The sequence below is a fragment of the Notothenia coriiceps genome, unplaced genomic scaffold (genome assembly GCF_000735185.1).
Source record: "Notothenia coriiceps isolate Sejong01 unplaced genomic scaffold, NC01 NC01_scaffold00009010, whole genome shotgun sequence".
Classification (NCBI taxonomy): domain Eukaryota; kingdom Metazoa; phylum Chordata; class Actinopteri; order Perciformes; family Nototheniidae; genus Notothenia; species Notothenia coriiceps.
In genome coordinates this window covers 103,910-122,377 of record NW_011341711.1, presented here as the reverse complement: position 1 = coordinate 122,377, position 18,468 = coordinate 103,910, and the positions used below count along the sequence as shown (strand labels likewise).

Sequence of the window (18,468 nt, the reverse complement as noted above, 5' to 3'; positions counted from 1 at the left end):
AAGGCAGCTTTTTCTGAGGTCAGAGTTGAGTGAAGAGGAATTATGAAGATGGAAATATGAATATTGAATAATGTAGTCAAGATCCTTCCTTGAAACAAAAAATGGATTAAGAGTGGTAGGAGGAGTCAAAGGTCAGAAGCAGCTTTGGAGAAAAGATTGAAATGAGTCATGTGGGTGTAGAAGAAAAAATCTGTGAAGCATAGTAGAGACGGAGCAGTTGAAGAAAGAAGAGAATGTCGTGTTGGACGAAGGTCAAGGTGCTTTTATCATTCACATCCAGCATCCACTATCTACCTCGGTGCACCTTTTAACCAGCGGCTGACATGCAGACATGGGAACGGCAGACAGACATGTAAATGAACACCTGGATTTTCTCCGAGCTTCTTTTGGATTCAGTTTCTTACAGAGTAATTATGCTGAACAAATACAAATCACTTCAAGTCAATTATGTCGTGGGGAAATGGGAAATGGACTATTTAATTTTTACAAAGCAACCTCTAACTCTGGCTAATTGCGTGCTGCTCATTCCAGCTAGTTTTTCTTCCCATGTGATGTTTCTATCCTGGTCTGGCTCTCTGCCCCCAGCACCTCGCTTTCAGATCTTTCTCTGATCTCATTTGTACTTTGTGCTTTGAGCTAAGATGTCCTGCTGGGTTTGTTAAGCAGCTTCCAAGACAGACTTTTAACCTCCTCTCTCATGTCCAAACCCATTATTTCTACCGGGTCTTCTTTGTCTGCTGATTTTTTGACTGACAGTGTGATATTGAAAGTGTTGCAGTCTGGCTTCATATGCAATTCTCTTTATTCAGATGACGTTTCGGCCCTCAGGCCTTTTTCAAAAGCAACAATTATGACAGAGGAATATAACTGATGGATCACATGGCTGCTTATCCATCAAAGGGGAGGCTTGTAGTGATGAACCCACAGATAATTATTACTGACTTTGCAGTTCCCTCAACTGTCTGGAGCCTTTTTAGCAGCTCTCAGCTTATTGTTTTGATTTGGACCACGACTGAACTGTTTACTCTCAATGTTCTCATTGCATTGTTTTTGGAGCTGTTTTTGACTAGCTGGTGTGTGAACTCTATATCAATGCTCATGTTTTACCTGCAGGACATGTTCAAATAAACCAAGTGTCTGTTAACAAGTTAGCCATATCACATTTCAAACTAATGTTGTGTTTTCATTCCCCCAACAAGTCAGAACTTGTAGCTTTAGCCGTACAGCAAACACTGTAACCACAAGTAACACATGTTATCTTAAGTTTGTTTGTATTCAATAACATTATCCTCTAGCTGGTCAAGCCAGAAAAAGTTAGCAGCAAAAGATAAAGCTGCAAATTCCTGAGTGAAATTGAATAAGCTAACTGTGTTTAAATGCTTACAAACAGCATTTATTTTACAGTGAGAACATTATATTCCTTCTTAAAGTAACACATTTTCTTTTTTTCTATGATTTATATATATTTTCCTTTACAATAAAGTTTCAGTGCAAAAATAAATCCTACAAAAAAACGTTAAAAACAAGCTGTACAGTACACGAAGGGTAAAGAAAGCAAGCTAGGAAAGCTTCACATTATTATGGTCCTCCTTTTCATTATTATAATAATAATTATAAGTAGCCAGGTATTTAGCACACATTTTAACCGGGAAAATCTGAAAAGGAAAATGTAAATAAATGCTTGTTTCCGTCCAGTACCGTGCAGTTTTGAGTAGTTGGTTCATCGAGATTAGCAATAGGTACTGGCACCATTTGTCAAATCGTTAAACCATTATACCATTCAGTTGACGTCACAAGCTTTACATGCGACATTGTTTTTTTGCTTAATCTGTAAGTACTTTTTAAAATGATGCTATAATTGAACACCATCTTTTCGAAAGCCTCATCTAAGAGTAAACACTTTTTGGAAAATGCTTCTTCGGTGTACGTTTTCCTGTAGTGTATTTTTCTACTCTCCAAATGAAACATGTTGAGAAAGAGAAGGATTTAAATGCACATCCTGTGGTTAAAACTTCTGAATTTATGGTTTAAATGTCTGCAATAATTTCACAATTCAGTCTCATCGAGGACAACATAGTTAAGTAATTGGACCGAGAATCCAATGAGAGAGTTTCAGCATGATGATTGCTTCCAGGAGACAGTTGTGCTTGAGTGTTTTGGAGAGGTTGTCTCTAATGTGATTAGCTGTCTGTTTCAAATTAAACACAAGCCAATAATGAAACTAGGGACAAAGTATCCCATTGTCCTAAGCATCCCTACAGATATCCTCACTTCTCTGCCTCTTTCTTTGCCTTGACAGCTTTTGTTCTGCCTTTCATTTCCAGCCCTTGTCCTTTAAGAGATAGACAGTAGAGAAGAGGTGAATGTGTGTGTGCGGGTGTGAGTGATTTTGTATATGTGTGTATGTGTGTTTTGGGGGTGCAGGGCGGGTGAAAGGAGGGAGCACTCAAATCCCAGTGGCTCTGGGGAGCTGTCAGAACTGATAGTGCTCTATCACTTGTGAGCGGAGGTGCAAAATTGGGCCGAGCTGAGCACTGTGCACAGCAGAGGATGATGGTCCCTCTGTCCACTGGAGCCTGACTGACTGAGATGGAGAGACATGGAAAGTGTTCAACCAGCTGCCTCACAACTTGAAATGAACAAGCCTAAGCAATTTAAAATACAGCACAGGGAATTCAGAATACAGTAACCGGCAACAGGGGTCACAAAATCCTTCTTTCTAATATGTTTTATCCAAAATGCAAATGACTGACTGCAGCTAAGTTAAATTCTGCTGCTGACATACGCTTACTCACTTTTTTGTTGAGAGTTAGATGAGAAATTCAACACCAGTCTTATATCTGTAGAGTAAATAAGTAGATACTGAGCCATGAGATGGTTAGCTTAGCTTAACATAAATCCTGAAAACACTGGAATACACAACAGCTCATATATATTAATATCAAAAAATTGTAAATGGGGATTAAGTAAGATCTTTTTTTCTGATTACATAGTTTTTTAAAGACAATATATAGAGTGTACCGAAGTATACAATCTACTTGTTCCGCAGTGGGTATAAAATATAGGGAAATACTAACTGGTAATGGTATAATATACAAATTATATATTTAAAAGCTGCTGCCATTTCACATGTAGAACTTAACAAAGAGGAGGCTAACTATTCAGAAAATGACCCTGGAAAAGCTTATAAATTGACTTTGATTTCTTTGTAAAACTACTATTTCCAAGGTCAAGAATAGACTTTCTAAAGAAATCACAGCAGTTACTAAACTGCTCTTGAAGCCATTCACATTTGTTTTATTTGTTTTCTTCTGTAAGCAGCTCATCCAGATTTGTCTTGCATTGCATTGTGGGACAATATCATCCTTCAACCCCACACTCGACAATCAAGTCATTAAGTATTTTTTGATTTTACTTAATTGTGACACTTTTTCAGGAAAAACACATGACACACTTGAAACCCAGTTAGAATAATGTATCGGGAACTGGGACTCTCTTTAATTTACAGTCACATTTTTCACAAGATTAAGATATCTAATTAGTGCAGAGATCATCACAATCTTTTTTCGCTACACATTGGGGAGATTTCACTGCAGCATGGGTGGAAATCTCTGATTCAAATGAACTTTCCTTCATGTTGTGCTTGGGTTTTAAACACATATTGATTATATGTGTGCTTTTGTTATAGCTGTTTCCTGAGGGCATCTGTTATTAAGGTGCTCTTAACCTAAACAAAGTGTATTCAGCGGCCCCTCACTTGTCACAGACACCAGTGCTAATCTGATTCTGTCTTGTATTGTATACAACAAGTGAAGCTCCCAAACAACAGAACTGCCTCAACCAGCTGCTGTAAGGAGTACAAGTCTACAGCCTAAATATTGTGTGCGTATGTGTGTGTCTGTCTGTGTGGCTTTGTGGTTATCTGTGTGTGTTTGTGTGTAACTTCTGGTTGTTGTAAAATGTTGACGTTTCATATTATCATGGAACACTTTAATTTGGTGTGACATAGTATTTTTATTCAGCACAATTTCATTACTTGATAAATAACAGAAACATTTATTTTTTTAATATAATGCTGGGAGCTGCGGCTAACATTAAGGTGCTGACAAACAGCGAGTAGGTGTTAAAAAAAGTGCTTTATTTTCTAACAAGGTAGTGGCAGCTGGGTGAAAGACCTTCTGCTTTAAGGCTTTCCAAATACTGGAACATGACTTCCTAACAAATACAAATAGTTTGGGTGTCTTCTTAGTTTGTCTCCTTAGTTTTTTTAGGATGAGGAAGAGCTGCCATGAGATTAAAAAGGCCTAAGTGTGACAGAGGTCAAACTATCTGACCTCCCACCACTCGATTTAATGACGACACATAAAAACCTGACATTTCATCTCTGTTAATGTTTTGTCTCAAGTAAAGATGATACTAGAAATGCACAAATACATTATTGTCCTTCCTTATCACACTTAATGCAGTTACAGTATTTGATTATACTGTTTTTTTTATTAAATGTAGGCCTGAGGAAGGGTCCCCACCTAAAAACAAACTGATCCCAAACATGAAAGCCACAACGTAACCCAAACTCAGCCTGTCTGCAACAGCTTCCTGTGTGTATGATGAGGCTCCGAGTGGTGTCTCTTAGAGACTTCTCTTGACTGGTCACACACAGGAAACCAGATGCTCTCAAGGGTTGAACCAGAACACTGTTTAAGAAAACAGCTTTCTGAGACATAAACAAGTGACAGTCTTTGTGTCAAGTCAACTGAGGTTCACTTAAACTGCACCTTGAATAGAAAACAAGGTTACAAAGCACTTCACAGGAAACCACTCTCAACCAAGCTGTTCAGGAACACCTTGTCTTTTTTTAAATATAAACTAGTGTCAGACTTCCTGTTTACTTAACTAAATCTGTATAACACATTTAACACAAAACACTGATTCAGAGATTTAAAAAAATAAGTAACTAATACAATAGGAACCATAACATAAAACATAGACCCTGGATCAAATGGTCGAAATATCACCAACTGAGCGAGGCCATAGGAAAAATGTGTCTTATTGGTTTTCTAAAATACGAAATACCAACCTTTTTCTGAAGGTTGCTACGGAAGCAGGGGGTCACGATATCAAACACACACTTCTCCTTTAGTTTCAGTGTGGACGTGAGATTGCAAACAGCCCACTGAGGAGCGAGAGAGATGTTGTAAAGATACCAACGTTCAGGAGTAACACTTCTTCGTCCGGGTCTGTGTGGCTGCTCTGCCCTCTGATCTTTGTCCTGGCTTCCCCTCTTCTCAACAACATTTGGCTGTCAGTAGAAATTCTCTGGGGAAACATCTATTTGCCAATTGCTGAAACTTAAAATATTGCAAAAGACTTGTTCTTGTCAAGCCCTTGCAACAGCAGGATTTGATAAATGCTTACTCATACAGTATCATTGTAGCCAACAGCCTTTGACATCACAATGAATAAACTAAAGTTGTTGTGCGTACATTTATGAGTCATCCAGGTTATATTCATTTAAGATGATGATACTTTCAAGAGGACAGGGAAGTCTTGAATTCAACTGGTGTCTTGGTTGATGGCTTTGGCTTCAGGCCTTTTTGCTCAGCGTTCTGCTTTCATGTTGATCTCTTCTCGCTTCTGTCTGAGACATTTAACGCAACACTTTAGAGACTCAACCCCGCGTAGTGTCGTTGCCATCCTCGCAACATCATCCCCTCTCATCAATCCTTTCTTCCACTCCTTCTTTCCAGTTGATACTTCATGCCCTTGCTCCCTCTCCAGTCTACTCTTCCTCCCATGCCACCTCTGGCTGTTCCCGATCTTATCCGCCACCTCTGTGTCCTCCAACCACTTGACACCTTTTCAGATTCATCCCCACCAGTTGGCAGACAGCGTGCATTTCACCCAGAGGGCGCAATGCAGCGATCCCTGGGAATCAATGGCAGATAAATCAATGCTATCTCTTTTTTCCATGCCTCTGCTGCCATCGATTTTTTTTCCTGTTACTTTGCTGTTTGTGGAGACTTGAACTTTGCTCAATTAAACCGAGTTCACTTTCAGGAACAAATTGTAACAGTGTAAGGCTTTCAGTTCACAGACAGACACTAATGTTGGCTCTGGATGGGGGCATACTAGAGCTTTATTTATGAGATGCCCCATTCAAACAGAAGCAGCAGTGGTTTTCACTGAAGCTGAACCTGGATTTATTGGTTTTGTAAACCCTCTTTCAGATGAAGCATGCCAAAGGCTTTGCTTAATAGTGAAGTCTTTCATTTTCATGCAGAGCTGATACCTGAACGGAGACAAAGCAAATATCCTTTGATCATATTTAAGAAAGAAGGAGGCCCAATTAGCATGTGAATAACCCTTGCTTTGGTGTTTTAGTAAATGGTTCCTAGGTTTCTTGGCAGGGAAATATCTAATGTGATTTCATATCCAATCTCCAGGCTCTAGATCCTGTCATTGGAAATGATTTCTGGGGAATGCACAGACTCAGACATATTATTCAGAAAACTGCATTTAATAAAGCCGACAGAAAATTATCCCCCGTGATATTTCGCTAGTCTCCCCCATAAATAATTCATTGTTTTTATGTGCCCTCATGCTGCCTTGGGGATTGGAACAGCTGAGTGTTTTCACAACGTATTTGTGTCCAATCTTCTGCGTATTGGGCGTACTCTAATCAAACCACAGTAAACATGCCTTGAATGTTTGTTGAGTCATCTGCTTATCAGCTAATCAAATGGCTTATTTGCCTGCCTGCCTGCCTCACTGGAGCAAAACACAGCTCTGGTTGAGTATTTTTCAATTAATTGTTCATCTGTATGATTGACTATGCAGCTGCACGGCCTAGGTGATATGATTGAGCTTTAATGTGTGCTATATAGGTCCACTGCAGCACTGAGGGGGAGATGTGATTGCAGTGAATACATTTAAGGGATTGACTAAGTCAGGCATCATCATTTCGCCTCCCCCGATAGTCAGTTTTATGTTTGTCCTGTAGGTGTAGGACCACACAAAAGACCCCATATGTACCTATTTTTCTGTCAAAGAACTAGCATGAAAGTGCAAGTCATAGAGAGAATTTCAAAGGCAGAAGCAGGACAGCGACATGGAGCTGCCAGGGATTGGTGAGCAATCAGATAGGGCAGAATTGATGACCTGGCTCAGGATGGATTTCTTGGAGCGGGCTGCCAGACCGAGGTAATACTTTCAGGCTCTTATCAGCACTGGCATAAGCTGAGTGCTGCATCACCCACTTCCCAGCGTCAGCTTATTATGAGAGTCCATGATGTGTGATTGCTTGTACTACCTTTGTGTGTCCCGGGGTCTGTGTGATGCACCGGACACAGTTAGTAAGAAGAAGAAGAGGATAGCTTAGGGCCTCTGTCAAAGAAAAACCTCCATTTCATCTCGGTTTGAATGACATTTTGCAAAAGTAGGTGTTTTGCAAGGTTCCCTGTGACTCATAGCTGGAAGTGTCAGTAAATAAATTATGCTAAGTAGACAGTCACGTACCCTTATGTCATTTTTTAAAAGATTGTCTGGCTGAAATATATTTAGGTGTGTCGTTGAAAGACATTATCAATGTGCAGGACTTTGAAGAGATGCGCATGATTTCCCATATGGATCACTTTAGATATATGAGCTCACAGGACAATAAACTCTGATCACACATCAGGCAATCTTTTGATAGCATAAACTGATTTTTGCCAGGCTTATTATTTATATGGATTATTTCTCCTTTAGGAGTTTCAAACCAATTAAGTTAAAACGCATTTTGCAGTCACCAATTCATGAACAGCAGATTAATTCTGCATGCTTATCACTTTTAATTGTATTCCTGTTGCATGATAATACTTTAGTTCTCCCTGTAGACTAGCTACAGAGCAGCTTTCCTGCGGCTGGATGTAATTCAGTCTCCTGCTCAAGGGCACGTCTGCAGAGCCTAGCGGTTTGAGTCTCTCCGTGAAGGGATGCTGCCTTAAACATTTAACTAGGCTGCTGATAAGGATGAAAGCGTGATTAAAGATCTCAATCTGCATCCTGCCACGGCAATTTATATCAGACCGTTTTTTTTTCTTTTTCCGCGAATAAACAACGTGGTTTCAGACGCTTGGACGCCGAGCATCTCTATGGTAACAGTCCTCAATTACTGATGATTGGCCAACCCGTGGGAATGTTTCTATTCCCTGAGTGCAGTGATTGGTCGGTGGGCGGTCTGTGCAGCCTCACTGTCTGCAGCGTTCCGGGTTATTGTCAGTCTCGGCAGCTCGGCACAAGGGCAGGACCGCATCCCGAGCCGCCTGCTCTGCTAGCTCTAGAATCAGACGTAACCATTTCTTATTTGGTTCATACACCAAAGAGAGTATCTCGGACCATTGCTATCGAGGTTACTCCACAGTCTGAGCTGGAAATCTGAGTCTGAAACGGGAGGCAAGATATCTCGTTTCTTCCGCCACCACGGAGAAAGTGACGGACGGAGCAGAGCCTGAGCACCGGGATTTTATATCGCTTCAGTTTAGGATATTTCAGCCAGCTCCAGTGGCCCAGCCTTGATTTCTTTCAGGGCACCTGCTATTCCATAGAGAATATTACTAGCAGTCGCTTGAATATGTTGAACTAAGGTTGTATATCGAACAGGCGGACCACTTTAAACCCATGCGTAACAGCGGTGGATTTGGGAATACTGCGTAGCCGTTCAACCAGCCAGTCTTCAGATCATCTAATCTGTTATCTGGAGGTATCTACAAGCGCAAAGAAGAGCAACCAGGACCTTTTACTTTGTTCCGGAGGCTAAACGTTGAAAACCCGAAGCGCTCTCGGTGCGCAATCCTTCCGAGGACGCTCCTGAAATTGCCGACCTGCGCTTTTGCCCTCGACATAAATTGGCAGCCGAGTCGAGAAAAAGGGCAAAGCTTATTAACTTTGCATGCTGGAGGCTAGAGTGTGGAATCTAATTCACGGGGTTACCGGTGTATTTGCATAACATCGGAAGAGGAGGATAAACTTAATCAACATTTGACATCGACAAAGCGGCTGCTGGATTTTGGAGAACAGAATGAATCCTTTTTAATTTGGACATCAGAAGTATGAGGCAGATTGCTCAGTGAATGCTACAATCTGCATGGAGTTCTAGTCTGCACTACGGAGCAATTTATGGTAAATATATTTCACGGCCATTTATTTTTTTCCTTTAAGTCTTGCAGATTCAGAATGGTTTTGGTCAGTTTTTGTATCCATTAACGTAGTGCAGGCAGAGACGCGCTGAATCCTTTTGGGATGGTAACGAGAAGAACAACAGAAAATAATGAATGTTTGTAAATGTTCCCTTTTCCCAGGATAATGCCCACATAACGATGTCTCAGATGTAAAGCCTTTGTTTCCATGCGTGACCTACAGTAAAGGAAGTGTTGTAAAATCGACTAGTTAGAGAGCCGCTCCCGAATGGCTTTAGGAACTGCTTTGATGTGTAATATTGGTCTTTTCAAGTATGGGTAGCAATTAAGTGTATTGTCGAGGGTATCGCACCGCAGGCACCACAGGCAGGAGTGTGTGCCACTGGAAGAGTTGCTGCTCAGAGCAAAAGGTGCGAATTTATCATCTGCACGCCCCCGTGCGTCACTGCGTGTGGGGAGGGTGGCTATAGTGACTGCTGCAATTAGTGATTTTTCACCCTGGAGTGTTAATGATATACCATCCCTTTTTATAGCGGGCCTGTATATTGTGACAGGCTTTAATCAAGGAACTTACACAATTCCTGCAGATGTGTGCTAAATGCTGTAAAACTTTTCGCTTGGTGCTCGGCGACATGGATGATTCTCTGTGCTGCATTGAGGTCTGGAAGGCAATTTGTCATTGTCCTGTGAATTCTTTAGCAAATATGTCTTCTGCAGCAGCCTGGGTCTTGAATGCAAATGGAAAAGTCTGGTTATCTTGAATTTGAGTCCATGTTTATTTGAATATGCTGGTTGATAAAGTTTAGGGCTGTTTCCACTCTTGTGAACTTTGAGCCTCATGGGTTGCTGAGGTTGCTCTGCAATATTTAGCTTCATCGCTCACACTGCACATAAATGAGCCTTCACATTATGCTGACTGTGCAGGGAAAGAGCTGCACACAGTATGTTTTATCATTAGACTACAAGCATCCTCAAAATGTATCTTCCTCCCTGGCTCCAGTCACTCTCTCTCCAGCCGCCCCGCAGACAGGCAGCTCTCTGAATGTAATATGGGCCCCTACAGCAGGGCAGGCACCCCCACAGTCAGGGCACCTGCCATCCTGGCTGTATTGAATAAAACATCCAGTGATGTATGAGGCAGGGGCTGCACCCGAGGGGGCAGAACTGCCTCATTTACTTCCTACACTCTGCGCCTATGACCTGCTGAGCAAATTGTGCTCATATTAGCTCTGCGGCTGCTCCTCACCTAAACAAATAGTCTTCCCAGCATAATGCTTCCCTTAACTCAACATGAAGGTTGGACAAGGCAGAGGAGAACAGAATGGTGAAAAAGCTATAATATCTGGGTCACTGAATCACCTTTAGGAGTTTTTAGCTCTTGGTTTGCCTTTTTATTTTCTAGCTTGCTCTTAAGTCCTGTGTTTTCTAGTAACATTGAACTTTCAATTATCCTGCTGCAAGACTTTACTCACATTTCATCTTCCTCTTGCTTTTACCATGTTTCCTATTGCTCTATGCTATCATCTGTCCAACAAAGGCACAAGTCCACAAATGTACACTTGCAAAAGTATTTTGTGTTGCATCAATCCTGATCACATCAGCACTTTCTGCTTTACTTGTGAGAGAAAGTATTACTAAAGTAAGATCTAATATAGTCATTTATACCAGCAGCAGCAGCAGCAGCTGTGAGGAGGAGAACATATTCTAGCCTCATATTGATGAAAGTAAAAGCCAACACCAAGAGAAGCTATGCATCTTTAGCTCCAATTCCATATCAGCTTGATTGATTGATAGCGTTTGGGTTCCTTACTGTATTCTTCGCTTATTAAAGCGCCAGCCTGAAGTGAATAAGTGAGCCTCACTCATGAATATCGCTAAAGTCGCTGAAGTTTAATTTCCTGCGCTGTGTATTAATCTTTTTTAATCCCTGCATGGTTTGATTGTCTCAGCACCTACCCAGAGGCAGCAAAACTCATTTTGGCACTCAAGATGACTAAAATAGGTGTGTGTGTGTGTGTGTGTGTGTGTGTGTGTGTGTGTGTGTGTGTGTGTGTGTGTGTGTGTGTGTGTGTGTGTGTGTGTGTGTGTGTGTGTGTGTGTGTGTGTGTGTGTGTGTGTGTGTGTGTGTGTGTGTGTCTAACGATCTTCCCACCCCTGAAGTGTCTGCATGTCCGTTCCTGTGTGGACTCTAGTAATAAAAGCACTTGTTTTTACCCACACAATAAAATAAGTTAACCACTTTTTATAACCGATTTACGATCCGCTAACTCAATTTATAGAGAAAATGTACTGGAGATGTAAATAATAATGAACAACATTTCCTTCCGATGTCAAAGAAAAGAAAAGACAGGCGTTCTTAGAGTATTTTATATCATGGAAAAGCACAAAGCTTCTTACTTCCTAATATCATCGGACACTTTGAGGAACACAAGCGTTTTCTCTCAAAGCCGTGTCACCAGCAGCTCATTAGACGCCTGATCAAAGTGTTTCATTTCAGGCAAAGTCTACAAAAGTCCTTGTTTTAACACTTTTCATGTGCAGGCAAACAAAAGAGACGTGCCCTTCCTTGTACCTTACAATATTACATGATTTAATATAAACTCTGATGTCCCGGCAGCGAGATTTGTCTTGCACATCAGTACTCAGGATGTGGAGGGGGATAAAACCAAAGGTATTACGCAGAATTAATTGTGAAGAAACAAACACACCCTTCAGCCAGTCAGTGTGAATGAATCGAGGTGAAAGCTGAGTTCAGTTTCCAGCAAGGATGATAGTGTTGATTGGATTTGGCATGTGGAGGCAGGATATGCTGGAAAAACATTTGGTTTGTAGGTAGTTATTTATGCTCAAAGTAGTTAGCTGCTACAGCAAATCAAATTGCACACCACTGCTGTGTGATTGACCCTTAGTGTAATTAGCATCATGTAACAGAAAATAATACAACACATCTTCAGTAAATTGACTAGCGTGTCATTCTACTACTTTAAACACAGCGCAGGCATCTTGTTTTCATAAACAACTATGCATTTCAAATCAAGCATGTTTGATGTGGAGTAGCTACTGAAATAAAGCCTACAGGCCTTTGATTGCACACATGCCCCAGTGTTTCTGATGAGAGCTTCATGTTAGTGAGACGCTGTGTGGTTTTCTGCTCGTTACGCCACCGAGGACTTCCTGTTGTTCAGGCTGTAGGGAAAGATTCACCTGACCACAGCCCTGCTCAAGTGATCTGATCCGCTGTGATGGTAGACGTTGGCAACTCTTCATCAGGTTTATCTGCAGCCACTTAGCGCATGACGGACAGCGGCGATCCCCCGCCCTCCTCCCCTCTCACCCTGTCAGACTGAGTGGAAGTCACGTCTCACAGGGCCCCCGAGGTTAATGTATAGCCTTTAATTTGGAAAGGTTAGGGCGGTCAGTCCATTTTTTTTACGTCTGACAATGCCCTTGTGCGTGTGAAATGTAGGGACTGTGGAGTTTATGTGGTTAATGAGTACAGTAGTATAGAAAGGCTGAGTGCCGTGGATTTGATAGTTTACTCCATAACCCAGCCAGAGACGTGTGGGGAGGCATGCTCCTTCCAAAGTGTTCTTGGTGCAAGAAAGAGAATAAAGCAAATCTGACAAGCTCTCCAACAGCGAATTTGCTCTCCTTAAAAACAATGCCGCTCTTGCCTTCCTCATGGTCACATTGATTTGTTCTGGGTGACAGTGCAGGCTGCTGTGAAATCACCCCAGCGCCATTGATCTCAAGTGGAGGAGGAGGAGAGGGAATGAGAGCCTGGCGACAGTGAGCAACATGGGAAAATCCTCAGTGTGCCCTCTTCAACCTTAAACAGTAATAAAATGAAGGCCTTGGTTACTATCTGATCAGCCCCCGCTGTACTTCTTCAGCCTCAGTATTGCAGCCTAGTCGGCGCTTTGATTTGTTTTGGAGGCCTGTGCATGCTGTTTGATTTGCTATTGTGCCTCGCCATGTTTCACATTATCAGCTGAACTCTTTATTGCCACTGTTTTCCATGCCAGAAGCAAGGCTGTTTTTTATCTCATGCAGGCCTCTGATTAATATCCCCCTCTATGCTGGTGCACTTTAATCTTGAATGGAAGATATCTGATTCTCCTCGGCTATTGAGGAAGATCAAACTTTAATGGAACAAGGAACTGCACATCATCCTAATCTCCACCTCCCTGCATTTTGCTTGACTGCTCTCCCTCGGGCAGGAAGCAGGAAATACATCAGACAGATAAGGTATGTTCTGGTCATGCTGTGGTAATATATTCCCTGTTGACAATGGTCACTTTACATCTCAGATGGTTGAATACTTGGTTGAAGTAACAGTGGGTAAAAGCAAGGAGAATTGATTGATATTAACTTACAAATCCTGTATAGACTCAAACACGGAAACTTTTCAACAAGCTTTAATAGAGGTTTCTTCACAGTTCATTGCGCAGAAACAGAAAATGTGTACGCCTCTCTGTATTCATCGACATGCTACAGATGAGGCCTTTTGTGACCCATGTCATCCGTCTATAACAGCCTGCAGGAGAGATACAGTCAGCTGTATGGATGTATGAAGGTTCAATGCGTCTGATTACACGACAGTCAATCCAGGAATTAGCTATTGACTGCTATTTCCACCACTCACCTCCTCCATATCACTGAATAACGGTGCATTATGCTGACCAGCATCTGGACTGTGACTGACTAGATGCTTATTGTTGCAAATGGATAACACGTATGGAGTGTCACACCTCCCACAGACGGTTTGTGTCTCTGACAAAAAGAGGCTATTACCCAATTCTAAGGCGGTTGCTGTAAGGTAATGAAATTTCCACTGACTGGAGAAAACAATGTTGTCTGGTCCTGGATTGTAATTGCAGAAGCCACCTCACCATTTTCCTGAGTTCAGCGTGAATGCAACACGATTTAATAAAACTCTGGAGATTTTTATCATTTATTGCCAGGCCTGGCAGCCGCATCAGGGGGAGCAAGCTGAGGCGTGCACAGATAAAACTCATTCAATTTACTTGTTGAATTTTAACCAAGCCGCAGACCATTTACAAGAGAGCTGGCATATAAGCCATAGGGAAACGTTTATGTGTTGGTATAGGGCTGCAGCAGGTCAGCTATATTGTTAATATAAAGCAGCCATTTCCTTAATCTAAATGGAGGAGTAGCCTGGAATTTCCGTCATTTTCTCCTGTGTTATTATTTGTGTCAAGAACGGGTTGAAAATCCGTGGGATATTAGGCCCTGAGGCCAAAGAGCTTCTGTGTGCCTGCCTCCACTCACATACAAAAACATAGGAATATTGACATGAGGACATGTATGGACACACACACACACACACACACACACACACACACACACACACACACACACACACACACACACACACACACACACACACACACACAGTCCCAGCCCTGTTTTATTACCTCCTGCCTGCTGCTGGAATTGCTTTCCTCCCTCGAGTGAGCCAGGCAAAGCCGGCTTTATTGTGTTAACCTATTTGTGTGTCAAGAGCGATTGCAGCGTTCTTTATCTCTGTTTGTATTCGGACGGGGAGACGGCAGAGAGAGAGGGAGAGCGAGAAAGCGAGGAAGAGGGAGCGGGAGTGGCGGGGGAGAAAGGAGAAAGGGGTGGGGGGTTTGCACAGGAGCCAGGCGAGCCACCGGAGTTAGACGGATGGCCGGTCACCTCGCTCCACTCTGGAGGATAATGACTGGTTGCTTAGCAATAACCCACCCCCACCCACTTCCAGACTTGCATCCAGAGTAATCACTTTTTTCCTCCAAAAGATTTCATATATAATTACTAGCCCACTGCCGGCCTTTGAAATCTGCCTAATGGGTCTTTTAATTTATTTAGCAGAGTGGGTCGAAGGTTCGAGCTGAAATTTGAAATGGTGTGTGTGAGTGAGGGGCTTATCATCTCCTGGTTACTGTAGATTTGCGTTTGTGGTTGTCAGCATGTGTTTGTATCACTTTGCGTTGAGCTGTTGGTGGAGTTTGACCGGGATTACAACAAGGCCAAAGATATATTTCTGCTAGATAGCTGCTGCTACAACCTTTGACCTGTGTAATGCTGCAGTGGCAACGCTGCATTCAAACGGATGCATCTGCACACACAATCACATATTTCTGTTTTTAATGGCCGACCAGAAGCTAGAAGTGCTTCTTCTTGTGAGCTCTTAGTTTTATTAACATTTTTATTGAGTTGAACAAATTGCTGACCTTAGAGCATAATTAATAGCCCGGCCTGCTTAGGAAAAGAGAGTTTTGGCAGAAGTGACTGGCGTTAATCCAAGCTGTTTATCTCAAGATTTGCAGTATGTTTATTCAGCAGGTGACAACATTTAATACTGCTGAGTGTTTTCCAACGTCTAAATTATTTCCAACTGCTTTTCTCATTTATTATTCCCCAGTCAGGATGTTAATCTACAGGCTGTCTTTAACCTGCACTGCTCTGCAGCAGATCTCCATTATTTTAGGTAACTGTGTTTTTAAGTGGCAGGATAAAGGTATAATATCTGAACATGACCCCAATTTAAACTGTCTTTCATCACCAGCAGCAGCCACTGATGTTGGCACAAAGTCCAGAGTCGTTTTAATGCTCAGCCAATTATCCTCTCTGCTGTTGAAAATAGATTTTTTTCTTCTCCTCTTTTATGAAGAAATTCCCTGTGAAGTTCATATTAAACTTTGACTTGTTTATGATGGTAAAAAAAAGTCACGGCTGCTCAAACAGACCGTGTGGATCAAATCAAATGTTTTTGACTTATGCCAGTTGGTGTTGCATTAGACTGTTCATATTTGGATAAACAAATTACTCGAAATTACTCGAAAAAAAAACGAGTTTTGTTAATGGAGCTTCTTCAAATAATGTCAGCCGTGTCTGATATTTTCCCATCTGTGCTCTCTCTCCATATCGCGTTTGGTGCCATCTTTCCTTATCCAGGCTCATGCACCATTGCTAAGAGTGACAGCTTTGCACGTCCTGGGAACTTCATACAGATACACTAAACATACAGCGCTATCCCCCACCCCCATCTCCGTGGCATGCTTCTGTGGCTGCGTCTATAGGAACAGCTGTCCAGCTGTCACCGCAGCCAGCCAGTCAGACGCTCTCCGAGGCAACATCTGTAGAGACTGAACGCACACGGGCAGCCTGCCATTCTCTGCTCGTCCCAAAAGACCATGAAAGTGTGTCAGGCCTTTTGGCTGCACATTACCACTGACCAGATCAACCGTATCACTGGGTTTTGATTGAACGTAATCTGCTCCTGTGCCACTTAAATAGACTCTGCGGGGCTTCAAACCTTTATTTTGTCACTAACTTTTAGTGATCTGTCACTGAAATGAGTCAGATGATAACAACAGTAGACCGTAGAGCCAAAAACTCAAACCACATTATCGCACCCATTAATAGTCATCTGCTACTGCATGGGTATGTGTGTGTTTGTGTGCACGCGTGTGAGTGTGTAAACAAAATCCCATCGAGCAAGGTGCAATGGCCTGGAACTGACGAGAGCCCACTGGGAGAGTCTTTCCTTGATGTAGCCCCCGCTCCCCCTCCCCACCATCTCTTCCTCCTGACAGCGGAGCGGCGGCGGCGGCGGGGGGGGGGGCACAGAGCCGTGGTCCCTCTGTCAGCCACAAACTAGGATCAGGGAGATCGCATGGGACTCTCCTGGGATGAGCAAAGGGAAGAAGGGAGAAAGCAGCTGTTCAGTGTTTTTCTCTCACTTCTTCACCAGCTTTCTGTTTTTTCTTTACTCTCTCTTTCTTTTTCTCTGAGGCTATCATTAGCTTCTGTCATGCTTCTTTCTTCGGTGGGTTTGAAGAAAACGCTTAGAGTGTTCATGTATGGTTGAGATGGAAATGTGCTCTTTGTCATTATCATAACTGTGCCTCTCCTTGTTGTTTTTAGGAACTTTTAAAGCACTTGATTTCTTCATCAGTGCACTTGATAACTGAGGGCCTCTCAGGCATACCGCCTCTCCCCACAGACAGCTGCAGACTCATACAGGCTTTGGGCGAATCTGATGGATCCTGTTTACTGGAGCTGAGAGAATGCCTGGGTATCTCAAATTAAGTGTCACTTAAAGCTTGTCTTTTAGTCAGCTTTCCATTTTGTTCCTCCATCTCCAGTGACAGCACTGTGCTGCCAATTGTAACAGGGATTGAGAGGAAGACATTTGGTGATTATACATTCTGTCATGATTGAGGGGTGAAGCCAGAAACTCGAGGCAAAACCAAATTCCGTATGGCTGCAGTGAAATCTCTCCACCCATAGTGAGTTACACTCAAACAGCCCCAGTCCCAATGACAGGGAAATCGCCTCCTCATGACTTATCGTTTTATCATTCAAATTTACCCCATTGATGCTGGCTGGTGTGATTGACAGCTGGGCTTGAAAGCCACAGCTACCTCAATTGAGCTGCGGCAGCCAGTTGGTAACCGTGACAATGGTCTCTCCTCTTTGCCTTGTTTTCACACTTTTTCTGCTGTCACAGAAACCTCACTGATTGTTTCTCTGCCAAGACAGCATCCTATTCATCTTTTAAATAAGGGCCTCAGCCCAGCTGTATTGTTTGCAGAAAGCCAAGAGGACCTTGTGAGACCACACTGAAAGGGAAAAGGGGGCAACTGGGGTTGAAGCCACCGCATTGTGGCAGGAAAGCCAAGCCTCCTTAAAATCAACAATATTAGAAATCTAATAGCTGCTGTGGAGATAGATGGTGCCGAGGTCTGAATGCAGCCGGCGCTCTCTGGCCCCGCCTGATAACTCTGAGCTCTCTTGTCTTCCTGCGCTCTCAGCTTTGCTCTCCAGGTGCATTCTGTGCTTTCATCTGCATCGTGGCACTCTGAATAAAAGCCTCTGTGTGTTTAGGGCCATTTTCTCCTTCTTTGCACTTATTGATCCCTTTCAGCGCGGTTAGAATAGGTTTTATCTTTTTTTCAATTCTGGGCTCAAAAGCATAACAGCGGCATATTCTGAAATGGCACACCATTGATGTATTGTTGTCTGACCTAGGGAAGGAAGAATTACGGCCCTATCCTTTGTCCCTCTGTACTTGGCAATTTCTTTGAAGTAAACAAACATGAATTTAATAACGGTGTCCTCGCCAAATGTATGTTTCTTACGACCCAGAAAAACCCTCTTGAAAAATATTTCTGCACTCTGATTTCAAGGCTTTGTGTTTAATTAGGTGTGATTTGTGAACATTTCCCATGTGGTACGAAGTCTTATTTGAGTCCCTGTAATTTCTTGTCAAGCGGTTGTTAAT

At 42.5% G+C, this 18,468-nt stretch overlaps 1 protein-coding gene across 1 annotated transcript in view; it reads left to right on the top strand.

Moving 5' to 3' along the window:
- Nucleotides 1-8,253: 8,253 nt before the first annotated feature.
- fam222aa (family with sequence similarity 222 member Aa) overlaps nucleotides 8,254-18,468 on the top strand; it is a 43,995-nt gene continuing 33,780 nt past the window's right edge. Inside the window, exon 1 of the mRNA XM_010770651.1 lies at nucleotides 8,254-9,159. The gene's annotated coding sequence lies outside the window, so the exon portion shown is untranslated. The remainder of the gene's footprint in view (nucleotides 9,160-18,468) is intronic.